Below are 16,018 nucleotides of genomic sequence, written 5' to 3'. Positions count from 1 at the left end.
ATAAAGTTTTTTGAAAATCTAAAAATGCAGCATGTTTCCTGTGAGGGCTAAGTTTAGGTGTAGGGTTGGTGTAGGGCAATAGCACATACAGATTGTACAGTATAAAAACCATTACGCCTATGGGATGTCCCCATAAAACATGGAAACCCAACGTGTGTGTGTGTGTGTGTGTGTGTGTGTGTGTGTGTGTTTAAACTTTCTGTATATTGCTTGCTTTGCAGACTCTTATTATCATCACTGGACTCTAGAAAGAATCTTATTACCATTGGACTCTCTTTCCAGAATGGAGCGAAAAGGTTTTATTATAATGTGCATTTTTATTGGTAGGTGAAATGTAAAACAAATCATAAAAAAACAACACCAATACATATACATGTTTAAAATATGTAACATTACACAAACTTTTTGTCTTTTCTAGCAACAGTTCAATCCCAAAGTGCAACAACTCAGTCCACAACAGATTCAACATCATCTGTTAGTACAACAAACACCTCTGCAACACCTACAGCTACAACATCTTCAACAGCAACTACAGCTCTTGCTGAAAAATCCACCGCTACTGCAGGAGTTACCACAACAGCACAACAAACGAGCATTACAACAGCTGAATCCTCCTCAACAACCACTACAGTTGTTACTGAATTATCCACCAATACTGCAGGAGTTACCACAACAGCACCACAAACTAGTGTTACAACAACTGAATCCTCCTCAACAGCCACAACAACAGCAGCACCCGCAAAAACCACAACAACTGTTACTGAATCATCCACCACTACTGCAGGAGTTACCACAACAGCACCACAAACTAGTGTTACAACAACTGAATCCTCCACAACAGCCACAACAACAGCAGCACCCTCAACAACCACAAGAACTGTTACTGAATCATCCACCACTACTGCAGGAGTTACCACAACAGCACCACAAACTAGCTTTACAACAACTGAATCCTCCACAACAGCCACAACAACAGCAGCACCGGCAACAACCACAAGAACTGTTACTGAATCATTCACCACTACTGCAGGAGTTACCACAACAGCACCACAAACTAGCGTTACAACAACTGAATCCTCCACAACAGCCACAACAACAGCAGCACCCGCAACAACCACAAGAACTGTTACTGAATCATCCACCACTACTGCAGGAGTTACCACAACAGCACCACAAACTAGCGTTACAACAACTGAATCCTCCACAACAGCCACAACAACAGCAGCACCCGCAAAAACCACAAGAACTGTTACTGAATCATTCACCACTACTGCAGGAGTTACCACAACAGCACCACCAACTAGCGTTACAACAACTGAATCCTCCACAACAGCCACAACAACAGCAGCACCGGCAACAACCACAAGAACTGTTACTGAATCATCCACCACTACTGCAGGAGTTACCACAACAGCACCACAAACTAGTGTTACAACAACTGAATCCTCCACAACAGCCACAACAACAGCAGCACCCGCAAAAACCACAACAACTGTTACTGAATCATCCACCACTACTGCAGGAGTTACCACAACAGCACCACAAACTAGTGTTACAACAACTGAATCCTCCACAACAGCCACAACAACAGCAGCACCCGCAACAACCACAAGAACTGTTACTGAATCATCCACCACTACTGCAGGAGTTACCACAACAGCACCACAAACTAGCGTTACAACAACTGAATCCTCCACAACAGCCACAACAACAGCAGCACCCGCAACAACCACAAGAACTGTTACTGAATCATCCACCACTACTGCAGGAGTTACCACAACAGCACCACAAACTAGCGTTACAACAGCTGAATCCTCCACAACAGCCACAACAAAAGCAGCACCCTCAACAACCACAAGAACTGTTACTGAATCATTCACTACTACTGCAGGAGTTACCACAACAGCACCACAAACTAGCGTTACAACAACTGAATCCTCCTCAACAGCCACAACAACAGCAGCACCCTCAACAACCACTACAGTTGTTATTGAATTATCCACCAATACTGCAGGAGTTACCACAACAGCACCACAAACTAGTGTTACAACAACTGAATCCTCCACAACAGCCACAACAACAGCAGCACCCGCAACAACCACAAGAATTGTTACTGAATCATCCACCACTACTGCAGGAGTTACCACAACAGCACAACAAACGAGCATTACAACAGCTGAATCCTCCACAACAGCCACAACAACAGCAGCACCCTCAACAACCACAAGAACTGTTACTGAATCATTCACTACTACTGCAGGAGTTACCACAACAGCACCACAAACTAGCGTTACAACAGCTGAATCCTCCTCAACAGCCACAACAACAGCAGCACCTGCAAAAACCACTACAGTTGTTACTGAATTATCCACCACTACTGCAGGAGTTACCACAACAGCACCACAAACTAGTGTTACAACAACTGAATCCTCCACAACAGCCACAACAACAGCAGCACCCGCAAAAACCATTACAGTTGTTACTGAATTATCCACCACTACTGCAGGAGTTACCACAACAGCACCACAAACTAGTGTTACAACAACTGAATCCTCCACAACAGCCACAACAACAGCAGCACCCGCAAAAACCATTACAGTTGTTACTGAATTATCCACCACTACTGCAGGAGTTACCACAACAGCACCACAAACTAGTGTTACAACAACTGAATCCTCCACAACAGCCACAACAACAGCAGCACCCTCAACAACCACAAGAACTGTTACTGAATCATCCACCACTACTGCAGGAGTTACCACAACAGCACCACAAACTAGTGTTACAACAACTGAATCCTCCACAACAGAGTCTATAGTGTCTACAGCTTCTACAGTGTACTCTGCATCAGCTGAAACTACAGCTTCTCCAGTATCTACAGAGTTTACAGCTTCTACAGCATTTGTTGAGTCTACAGTGTCTTCAGCATCTACTGCGTCCAATGCTTCTACTGCATCTACAGCCTCTACAGCATCTACAGTCACTACAGCGTCCAACGCTTCTACTGCATCTACAGCCTCTACAGCATCTACAGTCACTACAGCGTCCAACGCTTCTACTGCATCTACAGCCTCTACAGCATCTACAGTCACTACAGCGCCCAACGCTTCTACTGCATCTACAGCCTCTACAGCATCTACAGTCACTACAGCGTCCAACGCTTCTACTGCATCTATAGCCTCTACAGCATCTACAGTCACTACAGCGCCCAACGCTTCTACTGCATCTACAGCCTCTACAGCATCTACAGTCACTACAGCGCCCAACGCTTCTACTGCATCTATAGCCTCTACAGCATCTACAGTCACTACAGCGCCCAACGCTTCTACTGCATCTATAGCCTCTACAGCATCTACAGTCACTACAGCGCCCAACGCTTCTACTGCATCTATAGCCTCTACAGCATCTACAGTCACTACAGCGTCCAACGCTTCTACTGCATCTACAGCCTCTACAGCATCTACAGTCACTACAGCGTCCAACGCTTCTACTGCATCTACAGCCTCTACAGCATCTACAGTCACTACAGCGTCCAACGCTTCTACTGCATCTACAGCATTTACAGTCTCTACAACATCTACAACTTCCACAGCAACTACTGCAAAAATAGTACCTGAGGTGCTAACAAAGCTGGAGTTTCGCTCTTTTGAGACATTTATAGATGCACTCAGTGATAGCAACAGTGTTGAGTTCAAGAATAGGTCTAAGCTGGTCAGGGATGAGGTGAGTTAAAATCCATTTATTATATTTAGTGGAACATACTGACGATACTTTTCTTGACTTTTTAAAAGTTAATTAATAGAAGAGATAATTATGTAACAAACACAACCTAGATTACCCTGTTTTAAGTGATGTCTGTAATTTGTATATATATTTTTTTGTTCCAGCTTGAGCCCATCTACAGAATCAAGTATGCTAACTTCCTCAGAGTGATTGTCCTAGGATTCAGGTAAATGTAGCATATTGCAATTTTGCTCATTTTATGCATGCTGTTTGTCTTTGTGTGTGTGTGTGTGTGTGTGTGTGTGTGTGTGTGTGTGTGCATGTTTATGTGGTTTATGAGGACACAAATGTGTATAATGACATGGGTATGAGTGACAGAGGTATTACAATATGAAGGTGGTTTATGAGGACACTGCCTATGTCCCCGTAATTCAAAAGGCTTAAAAAACATACTAAATGTTGTTTTTTTTGGAAAATCTAAAAATGGACAAAGTCTCCTGTGAGGGCTAAGTTTAGGTGTACGGTTGGTGTAGGGCAATAGCACACACAGTTTGTTCAGTATAAAAACCATTACGCCTATGGAGAGTCCCCATAAACCACAAAAACCAACGTGTGTGTGTGTGTGTGTGTGTGTGAGAGAGAGAGAGAGAGAGAGAGAGAGAGAGAGAGAGAGAGAGAAAGAGAGAGAAACATTTTAAAGATAACATTAATTTCAACATTTATATATTCTAGACAAGGGTCAATCATCACATCAACAGAACTAGCTTTCAGCTTCAATCAAGGTATTCCATCTGCTGAGGAGATTTCGAACACTCTCTTGACAGCAGTGGGAACAGGAGATGTCAATCCATTGAACATAATTCCTCAATCAATTTCAGTCAATGGTTCAGGTAAACTATTACTCAGAAGATTTAATGTTTTCTATACCCGTAATCTCTCTAACTAGGTCTATAAGGATATCCAGCTAATTTACTTATGTGATATATATTTTTCTATTTTTATTACAGATTCAGCTACCACTGTCGCTCCTGCAGCAACCACAGCTTCAGGCGGATTAAAGATTGAATCCAGTCTGCTCCAAGCAACATGCCTCATTATTATGTCTAAAATATTAACACTTTTCCTATAGATGCCATAAACATATATCAACCATACATGAGAGTTCAATAAGACATGACATAAGCTGTAACAAATTAATTAAAAAACAAATGTATTTATTATTATTACATGGCATATAGGTATATATTTCCCATTGTAGCACACTCTCAAATAATGTTATAGAGCAATATAAAGATATGTTTGATGTTTTGTTCCTCAAGAATATAATTGCAGATATTAGTTTAACAGCAGGCTGTTCTGGTAGGGAAAGGTAGATCTTTTTCCTCATGCATTTCCTAATGTATGTTTTCAAATGTAAATAATGTCAATGTTGTTTAACTGTTTTACTGGTCATACTTTTTTTCTCCTAACAAGTTCTAACACTGCAAGATGTCATTTTATTTTTATTAAATAAAAATATTTATTATGTCTATATAGTCCAAAATATTTTGCTTTCACAAAAATACAATACATACTATACATGCTAAACATGGCTTTTTACAGTATACTGTAGTGTTCACTGCTAAAATGAAACTAGACTAAGTTTTACATTAACATTAACCTTCGGTCAATGATTCATTAACTATGTAAGCTCGCATAAAACCATTCATTTGGAGAGTTGTAAGCCAGAAACTGGCATTTTTGTAAAATGTTGCTAGGAGTTAGCATTAAAAAAATAGCAATTCCATGTCTGGGATGACACAAGTCACTATCATGGCCACCTTTGAGGATTTTTGACAGCTAATCAAGTAACAGAAGGAACGTCAAGTGGGGCATAGATAAACAGACACTCTGCTACACCCAAATGTTAAAATCGCCAGTGACACTCCTTTAAACATATGGCCAAAACCAGATTTAATGTGTCTGACAGCTAACTTCACAAAGGGTCCGTATCCATGTTAAAGGGACAATTCACCCAAAAATGGACATTCTGTCATCACATAATATGTATGCTCAGTTTTTGTTTAGCTTCCTGATTCTTTTGGTTCCTTGTTCCTGCTTCTGATTAGTTTCGACAGTAAGTCATTAGTTCATGGAGTTAGTCACATTTGTCCTATTACACTCTTGATTAGTTTGTGTATATCTAGCCCTCACTGTCTTTTAGTTGGTCTGTTCTCATAATTTCTATGTTGGCTGTTCTGTTTGTGCTTGTGTAACCGGTTCTACTTCGCCTCGCTCCGAGCGGGATTCGAACCGCGGTCTCCGGCGCGGGAGGCGGGCGCTCTAACGAGGAGGCTAAAGGCCACGGCCTCTAGCGTCAGTCGCCAGAGCGCCTCTTTTTTGAGATCAGGGGAGTGAGGTTTACACGCACCAGCACTTACTTGCCTACGTCTGTTACACTCACCCCCCTAAACCTCACTCCCGTCCGGGTCACGGCACCAATGTAACTGGTTCTACTTCGCCTCGCTCCGAACGGGATTCGAACCGCGGTCTCCGGCTCGGGAGGCGGGCGCTCTTTTTCATAAAGAGTTTCTGTTTCATAAAGACAAATGCGCCTAAATACAGCTTTTATTTTGTCCTGCTGCAACCTACACATAACAAAATAACTGACCACAAACAATGGATTTAGCAGCAGTTAGAATCCTCCTGCTATCGCAGGGAAACCTAATCCCTGGAGTCACACACATAGCTGTTTTTGGACTTACAACATCCGGTTCATTATGACATTCTGAGTAGGCTTGAATAAAAGGACCAGGGCGCACCTGCCCGGAGATGAGCCTCCAGAAAGCTTCAAGGATTATGTGGAATGTGTCCTTCCCCCAGGTAGCCAGCGCAATCGGCCCACTTGCTGCTGAGTGTCAGCTCACCGGGCTGCGTTCTGCAGCGGCTCAGCGAAGGTGAGCCAGCTCTGGCCCAGTAAAGGTTGCCAAATTTGGCTAGGCTTTGGATGTGCAGATCTGACCCGATTTGCACTGAGACACAACACATTTAGCCACATTCGGCCCGATTACGGACCATAAGGACTGGTCTGATTTTGGCTGAGATATGGGCATGCATATCCGGACCAGTTTAGGTTGAGTGCTGGGGGTGGGTCTCCGTTTTCAATGTGGTAAATAGTATGTAGCAGTGACATTTAAATTTAAACATAATATCTTTTACCTGCCCATGTTATACAGTATATATATATATATATATATATATTATTATTTTTTTCCTTTTATCCAACATTCTCTTTTTTCTTTAACTATATTTTTAAATTATTATTTAATTCATATAATGAAACAATCTTAAAGTGGTTAAGGGAACTTTAACATTATTTTTGCTATATGAGTTTCAAAACATGCACACTAGCTTTGACATCTAATGACAAAACCTGACAGGCTTTTTGTGCTGCTAATTGCCAGAAGACCAGAAGAACTTTTAAACTTAGTAAACTTTTGATAATCTAACTAATAATATAATTTTAATAAACCTTTCAACACATATCAAAGTAATGTTTATTTATAATGAAGCTATAATTGTGAGTTTGCTGACATGGTGATAGAGTTTAGCTCCAACCACAATCAAGCACATCTGATCCAGCTAACCAAGGTCTTCAGGATTACTAGAAACTTCCAAGCAGGTGTGAGTTGGGGTTGGTTGGATCTAAACTGTGAAGAGCAGAGGCCCTCCAGGAATTGAGTTTGACACCACTGGTCTTGCGACTGATATCTTTTTTTTTTTCAATTCGGTACTGGCAGTGCATCAGATGGAGAGATTGAAAAGTTCATCAAAATATGGCTGCTGCTCACTTTGGACAGAGATGGGGGGAGAAAAGAGCGGGCCCGAATGCAAACAAATTCTTCGAAAGGTATGTTCCAGATGTTAACATTTACCAGAGTTACCATTCATGTTACCAGTCTGAGATTGTCTGAATAACCTTGAGTTATTGTCTGCTCCCCTTTTTGTCTCTCTTTTCTGTCAATCTGTACCTCTTTTAATGGTACGCTTACTTGATGAAGCCCCTGGAGTATTTATTTATTTTTTTTCAAAAAAATTCTAATATCACTCATTTTCATTGTGTCATTTTTATACTTGGGGGAAAAGGAGCACATATGGATGTTATGGGGTAATTCATGGGGTAGTTGTTCCAAATTTGATAATTAAACCAATGAAAGTCAACTGAGGGTGAGTTAATGATTTTTAAGTTTTGGGTGAACTATTTTGCCGTTCCCTGAACTGTTACAGGAGTTTCATTTTTTCTAATTCTGAATTTCTCTCCTTGTTCAACATAGTGTTCCAGTTGACCAGTGTTGCATAAAGTAAGTTAAACTAAAGACACCTTTTATGAACAGTGTATGTAAAAAAGAATTATATGAATGCAATGAATTATCAAAACCACAAGTTAGAGCATGGATTAAATAATAGCACACCTGGACAAGCATAAAATTGTTTATACTTTGGGTTAGTGAACAGACAACTAAACCTGTTTATATATGGGTACACTGTGGTCATAAAGGGATGGACATGGTCAGCAACAATACTCATGTAGGCTGTAGCATTAATGCTCAATTGATACTAAGGGGTCCAAAGTGTGCCAAAAATATCCCCCCCACACCATTGTACCACCAGCAGCAGCCTGAACAGTTCTGGTAATCCTGTGTGAATAGTAGCCTCAGTTTCCTGTTCTTAGCTGACAGAAGTGGCACCTGATGTGGCCTTCTGCTGCTGTAGCCCATCTGCTTTAAGGTTCAACATGTTGTGCATTCAGAAATTCTCTTCTGCCTACTTCGGTTGTAGTGAGTTTTTATTTGAGTTACTGTCTTTCTATCATATCAAACGATCTGATCAACAAGACATTTGCAAACTGAACTCCCACTCACTGGATCTGTTGTCTTTTTTAGAACATTCACTGTAAACCCTAGAGAGATAGACAGTGTTGGGAAGGTTACTTTGGAAATGTAATAGGTTACAGATTACAAGTTACCCTACTTAAAATGTAATAAGTAGTGTAACTTTTCAATTACTTAATGTAACTGATTACATTTGATTACTTTTCTAAATTTCTAATGTTTTCAACTGTTAATCATTTTCAAACATGTAAACCAGGCAGAGTATACCTTATAGTAGTACTCAACACTGATTAATGTCAGACTTTTGAAATCCTTCATCACTTGAATTAAATTTATGTTTCAATTTTAAAGTAGATATTGGACGCAAAATTCAGTTTTACATGGTGTTTGCATATAAATGTATTTTAGCAGGGTGTGGACACAACCACCCTACAATGATAAAAATCCATAAACAGTCTCAATTATCAAGCCGTTTTGATTGTCTGCGCAGTATGATGTCATATTGCTCAGGCCCCGCCCTCAACCGCTGAAGTACTGTACGATATTAGCATATTTTCGCCCTCAGCCAGCTGTATGAAGTCCATAATTTTCTCCACGCTCCAGCAGCTGTAGCGACAATGTCTTGTACGCAATGCAGGTGTTTTGTGATGTAGAAGAACATAAGAATCTTAATTTTCTCCCGACATCAGAGCCACTGAGGACGCTATGCATTAGTTTTGTTTTTAATGGTAATGCACCACCGAATTCACCTAAATTCTTTTGTATCTGTGCAAATAATTTTACTCCAAACTGCTTTCTGAACGAGGGACAATTCAAGGCAGGTTTTGTTAAAAAGTTAAAACTCAATGATAGATCAGTACCCATTGTACGTGATCCAGCTGCACCTCCAGTAGGAGGAAGTCTGACACTTTCTATTTTTTATGATTATTTGCAAATCGCCTTTGCTTTGGCGGCCCTCTCTTCCGTGGAAGAGCAAAGGCGATTTGCAAATAATGAGCAGAGCTCACAAGCATTTAAAGGGACATGCCCCAAAATGAGTCGCAGAGCAAAGTAAAAAAGGTGTTGTTTTACATGACCACTGAGGAATTTTAACCAAAGTATGTTGCAGACTGTTCATGAAGACCCTAAAGAACCGTACCAACTTGTTGAAGATCAATGTCCCCTTTGAAGCACAGCCACCACAAAATCAGACTTAATTTGAGGTCATTCTGAGGTTAAATACATATTTAAAATCATAGCAAGGAATAATTTATTAGCTATGATACTGTTTTTTTTTTTATCAAATCTTTGCTATGACAGGAAACACTGGAATATAACAATGCCTTGGAAAAAAAACCAGTTAATCTTTAAAAAATGAAGCATAGCTTTACATAAACCCATATAGGAAATACAAGAGTTATCGAATAAGCATGTTCTAAACTCCTGAAATATCGGTGTTTCGTATTTTAGAGCAGTCACTGCAATTTATGAAAGAAATAAATTAAATCTGTATGTGGGAGTGTGTAAAAAAAAAAAAACTGATGTAATTTGCAATCCTGAAAATTTTGCGTGAAACATTTCTAAAATGTACAGACCAGACCATTTGGAACCAACAACCTTGCCATTTTCAAAAGCCCTATTTGGATGAGATTAGTTTTGCAAGGGTAGATGGAGTAATGCAATTTTGCCACAGGAAGTCTGTAATATTAATGACCAATTTGCACAGGAAAAGAAATCTCAGTAAAACTACCAGAAGTGGGAGAGGGGGTAATTTGATTTATGCACCACGGCCACTTCTCTGTTGTCATGCGTGTGAACGATTTATTAATTAAATTCCATTTGGATTCTGTAGGTGATAGGCACTTACCTAAAGCTAACATGAATTTCAAGCCTCTAACAAGTACTTTAGACCATCTTCTTGATCTGAATGATATGCGTTGATGTATGCAGAAAACACTTCAGGTTTACCACAGACTTGTCCCACCATTTAGAAAGCAGGAACGAGGAGGGCCAAATAGAGACACGAGAGGAGGGGAAAACAAGACACAGGACTGGCAACATGATTCCTCAATCAATTTTAGTCAATGGTTCAGGTAAACTCTATTACAAACTAGATTTAAAATCTTTTATACCTGTTAATTTTCTTTAACTATAACTATTTCTTTAGGGATATCCAGCTAAGTTGCTGATGCTTTTATTCAGGGGCGTAGATTACGCGGGGGACGTGTCTCTCTCTCCCCCCCCCCCTTTTATAAAAAGTAAATTCGTAACCCCGCACTTTTTCATTGGACAGTTGTGTTCTCGAAATGTTGAGGTTTTAATGGAGCAATGTATATAAATGTAGAATGATTTCAAATTCAAAGAGACACGATATACATGACTTTACGTTTCCATGGCAACCAGTCACTCAGTTTGTCAAGAATGAACAAGAAACAGTCAGCCTAGGTTTGTCAAACTTCACAGGTGAGAACAACTGATAGAGTGGCTTTTAACACCTGGCTGTTTTTACACTGTATGAAATCTATTAATACACAAGCGTTTGTAGGATTATATGTGGACCGATCATAGAAAACACATAATTAGTCAAATATAGAAAAATAAAAAATAACATTAGTATGATGAACAACTTCTCAGCTATCATTTTTAACTACAGTAGGTAATTATTAGCTTGCATATTGGTTGTTTATTAGTACTTAAGCACATATTAATTCTGTATTCTTCATGACCATATTCTGAGTTTATTGAGGCAAAAGCAATAGTTAATAGTGAATGTGTTCCCCATTCTAAAGTGTTAAAAATATTATTTAGTATACAAATTATTGGTTGTTGTCCAGCAGTGTATTTAATTTGTTGTTTTCTTCTGTATGTCACTATTCCCTGTATGTAGATGTTTCAAACACTGCTTTATTTGCTGTAGACGGAGGCAGAAGTGAATACACAGCTGAGAGTGAATGAGGCAGAACGTTTCAGTGAGGCTTCAGAGGTAAAGATTATTTACAGCATTGTCTATGATAAGATATTTCTTTTAACATAGACTAATCAGACTAATGTAGAACAGAACAGAATAAAGAAGTATGTGAATGTGCAAGTATCCATTACTGTGTGCCATGTACTGTACATACAACACTCACAAAATACAATCTGAAATATGTAAACAATAGTACCCTTATAAGGACATCTTTGTAACTTATACTCAAAAAGGTGCACATTAGCACCTTAGAGTACCAATATGTGCCGTAATGTACAACTATGAAACTTTTTGGGGTAAATAAGGTACAAAGATGTCCTTTTAAGGGTACTGTCCCAGTGACAAGCTGTTGTATTTCTTTCTTTCTTTCTTTCTCTTTTTCTTTTTTCTCTCTTTCTTTCCTTCTGTTTTATAATCATATATAATAATATAATCATAAAGCATATTAAGCAAAAAGGTATGATTAAAAATAAAATCTGTCAATTAGACATGGGTTAACTGAAAAAAAACTGAATAGTCTGCTCCAAGCAACATGCCTCATTATTATGTCTAAAATATTATGGCTTTTCCTATAGATGCCTTAAACATATATCAACCATACATGAGAGTTCAATAAGACATGCTGTAACAAATTAAACAAACAGCAAATGTATTTTTCTTATTACATGGTATATATTTATCATTGTTGTACACTCTCAAATAATGGTATGAGGTAGTGATTAGCTTGATATTGCATTGTTCTTTGTTTAATAGTAGACTGTTGAATAAAAATGGACGGATTTGTTGTTTTTTCATGCTTTTTATTGGACGGTGCAGTGAATCTTTTTCCTCATGTAAATAAAGGTATATTATCAAAACTATTATTATACAAAAATGCTTTCATGAAAAGACAATAATTGCTAAACATGGCTTCTTACGGTTCAATGTTCAAATGCAACTAGACTTAGTTTACTCAAACTTTGGTCAACGTATATTTACTGTAAGTTTGTATGGATAGCAGTAAGCTAGAAACTGGCATTTTTGTGTGTTGTTGCAAGGAGTTGGCATTAAAAATTTATTACAACATGTCGGCGCCGATAGATTTGGTTAGTGCGTCGACATACAGTGCAACTGCGCTCTATCACATAAACACGTGATCAAAACATTCTTCAAGGATTTTTGGCAGCTAATCAAGCCACAGAAGGAATTGCCAAACAAGTTGTAAGGGTGGTACTCTCTGCTACACCCAAATGTTAAAATAATTTGTGAATCTGCATGATATGACCCTAAACTCTGACACTCCTGTAAAATGAAGGCTAACTTGCAGAAATTGACTCATTTGAAAACTGTATCACAGACTGGATGTCACACATTTCATTACAGCTCAACCAGGATAAAACAGAAGCTCTGATTACTGGATCAAAGGCACAGAGAGAGAAACTGACTCTTGAACTAAATATATTTTAGGTCTAAACCCAAGCCATGAGACAAGACTTTTGGGGTATTAACTTCAAAGTTAATCTGCATGGCATTACAAAAATTAAATGTTATCACCTAAAGCACTTGAAACTGCATTCAATTTGAAAAAATAAAATGTGAGTTATTGAAAATGGTTTGGATGAATTTAAATTTAAATTTAGTTATTCGGCAGATGCTTATCCAAAGCAACTTACAAATGAGGACAATGGAAGCAATCAAATTATTAGTATGTTTTACACATTTACATAGTCACAAAATCTTCAAAATATTCTGGCACAAACTGCAGCTGAACAACAACATACTTTTCTGATTTGTGACAGTAAACCTTAAAAGTACAAGGAATAAGACTGATGTGAGTTTCAGTTAGGATGTCATAGCTCTTGGGGACAAGTGATATATTTACCCAGGGAATGTGGAGGTACGAGTATATCCAGACATCAACACACCACATAAAATGAAAATCAGTGGCCCCAACAAAATTGTAAGAAAATGCAGCTATGTAATAATATAGAACATTATAAAACTTGCCATAAATAATACAGGCTCTAAACAGAAGTGACAAAAAAGCCAAGAATTTACTTATTCTGTGGCGTATCAGCAAACAACATTGTCACTTCAGCAAACAACATGAATATCAATTTTACACAACTATACAAATTTAAGAACTCACAAAACACACTCACAACAATAATGTATCTTTACTAAATTTTATTTATAGCACGTAGCATATTTTTAGTGTTATGTTTTCTCAACCAGAGTTTGTTACATGTTTCACAGCCTGAATTAAAACAGCCATCTAGAGCACAATCAGCTTCTCCTATTTTTACAGTTACCAAATTACTCCAGTTACTCTTTAACTTCAACAGTAATCGTACGGCTAAAGTGTCAAGTTTTCAAATCTGCATTCTTCTAAAGTACACGTTTATCAGTTTTGAGTCTCACTACATTTAAGGCACCTGTAGCCCTAATATTCTACAAATAAATAACTGAATAAGGTCTTACCGACACTGACTGTGAAATCCAAACGTTTTAAGACATCTATCCACCATTTCTCCCATGATTCTAAACGACAACATACTGTACGTATAACAGACTCTTAACAAACCAGTATCACAACCATATTACATCAAAACCAACCCAATATCTCACAAAAGAGAAATATTCAAAAGCCATCCTCCCATATTGTTCATCCTTTTTAAAAACATTTTTTTTAAAAAATCCTTTGTGCTTAGTTTTGGGTGTTGCTCAGTAAAGCAAAACAACACCCCTCAAGAACTCTGGCTCACCTGTTCTGCTTTTAAAATCTATATTTAGCTGAAGCAATATTACAATTACAAATACGTAACAACCTTTCTTTGGACGTAACAGTGTTTAAAATGGTTGTTAAAAGGTACCAGTATCCACAGGGCACAACTCAAGAAAAATATTGCCATTGTCAGTAAACTTCTACTATTCTAGGTATAACAATTGACATAAAAAAAAAAATCATAATTAATTAATTTTGAAGGCTTATTGTATTTTCTTGCTGGCAATCTATTTTCTATCACAATAATAGGCCTGGTAGCAACAAAGAATTCAATATGTGAGCCAAATTCAAGTCTATTAAACCATCTTGTATCAATGCAAACAAATCCATATTGTTTTGTATAAATTCATACAAAATTAATTGTGCATCAAATATACATCTAAAGCCTGAAAGAAAAGGTAAGTTATTCAACATTATAGAGAATTACCTACATTAAACATCACTTTGCACATTTGTGTTTAGTAGATCCTCATTTTCAGTGCTTTTTGTTCTCTACAAAATGTTGCCTGCTAAATTATTTAATCGTATGGGTGTTCTTTTACCTAAATTTCTCTCATTTCTCTGTAGCTAACTGGACTGCTAATACCCGCCTAACTAGGTATTTGACCCGTGGTATATATATTTAGGAAAAAGCTAAGAAATTTCTCATTGTGCCCTAATTTTGTACCCAAAAGTTAAAGAACCTCCCTAAATTAGCATAAGTAACATAACTAAAAACAAACTTATTAAACAATTAAAATGTGAAAAGGAACTCGAATCTCACCTTCAGGCCTAATGCGCGTATGATTGTGGCATTTAGTCCAGAGCAGAATTAGCTATTGTAACATACTGTATTTGGTATGTGAATAATGGACACAATAGTACACCCATTTTGTTGTAATACCAGTACAGCATATCTCTGCAATGAGCTTTAGGGAGGTTCTTGAATTATTTTAAGTCTGACACAATGGGGGCAACACCCCGCAAACAAAAATGGCATGTATGGTCACCCTATATAACTCACCACACAAGCACATGACACAGGCTTTAACCACAAAAGCAAAACTATGGGAAGCATCTTCTTTTTTTTTATTGTTTATGTTGATGTTATGTTATGTCATGTTGAATCATATATAAATATATGATTTTATGGATAATTGCTTTTTTTTTTAGTTTAGCATTGTTTATTGAACATAGGAGGTATTGTAAAGGATATGGAACAACCAAGAATATTGTACAGGCCCTGGTTTGAAAAATTTCCTGTGACATATTAAATAAAAGTTCTGTACATACCATATTTCACAATTTATGCCATCCCTGTTGAAGTGATTGGGTTGAATTATTTTGAAATGATCAGTAGATGTAAGGATGGAGTGATTATGTTAAGAAAAGAGCCAAAAACCAGTTCCACTCAATATTTTAAAAAGGTTAACTAAGATAGATAAATTGTTAATTTCTTTAATATAACCTGTAAAGACACCCCCCCCCCCCCCAGCACTGTGAAGAATCAACAACTGGCTGACGATTTAAATGAGTTTATTGCAGGTTTGAAAAACCATCTCACACCCATGTTGACCTTCATGGATCCATTAAGACCTCTAGCAACCCCCTCTCCCCCCTCCTACACTTCAGGTCTGTGAAAAGGATGTGTCTTCTGGAAAAAGAAGAGAAAGAAAGCACCACACCAGCCTGTCTGAAAACCTGTGCTGACCAGCTGGCACCCATCTTCACACA

This window comes from Barbus barbus, assembly GCF_936440315.1.
Source record: "Barbus barbus genome assembly, chromosome: 8".
Taxonomy (NCBI): Eukaryota; Metazoa; Chordata; class Actinopteri; order Cypriniformes; family Cyprinidae; genus Barbus; species Barbus barbus.
The sequence above is the reverse complement of the archived record's forward strand: the minus strand, read 5'-3'. Positions refer to the sequence as shown.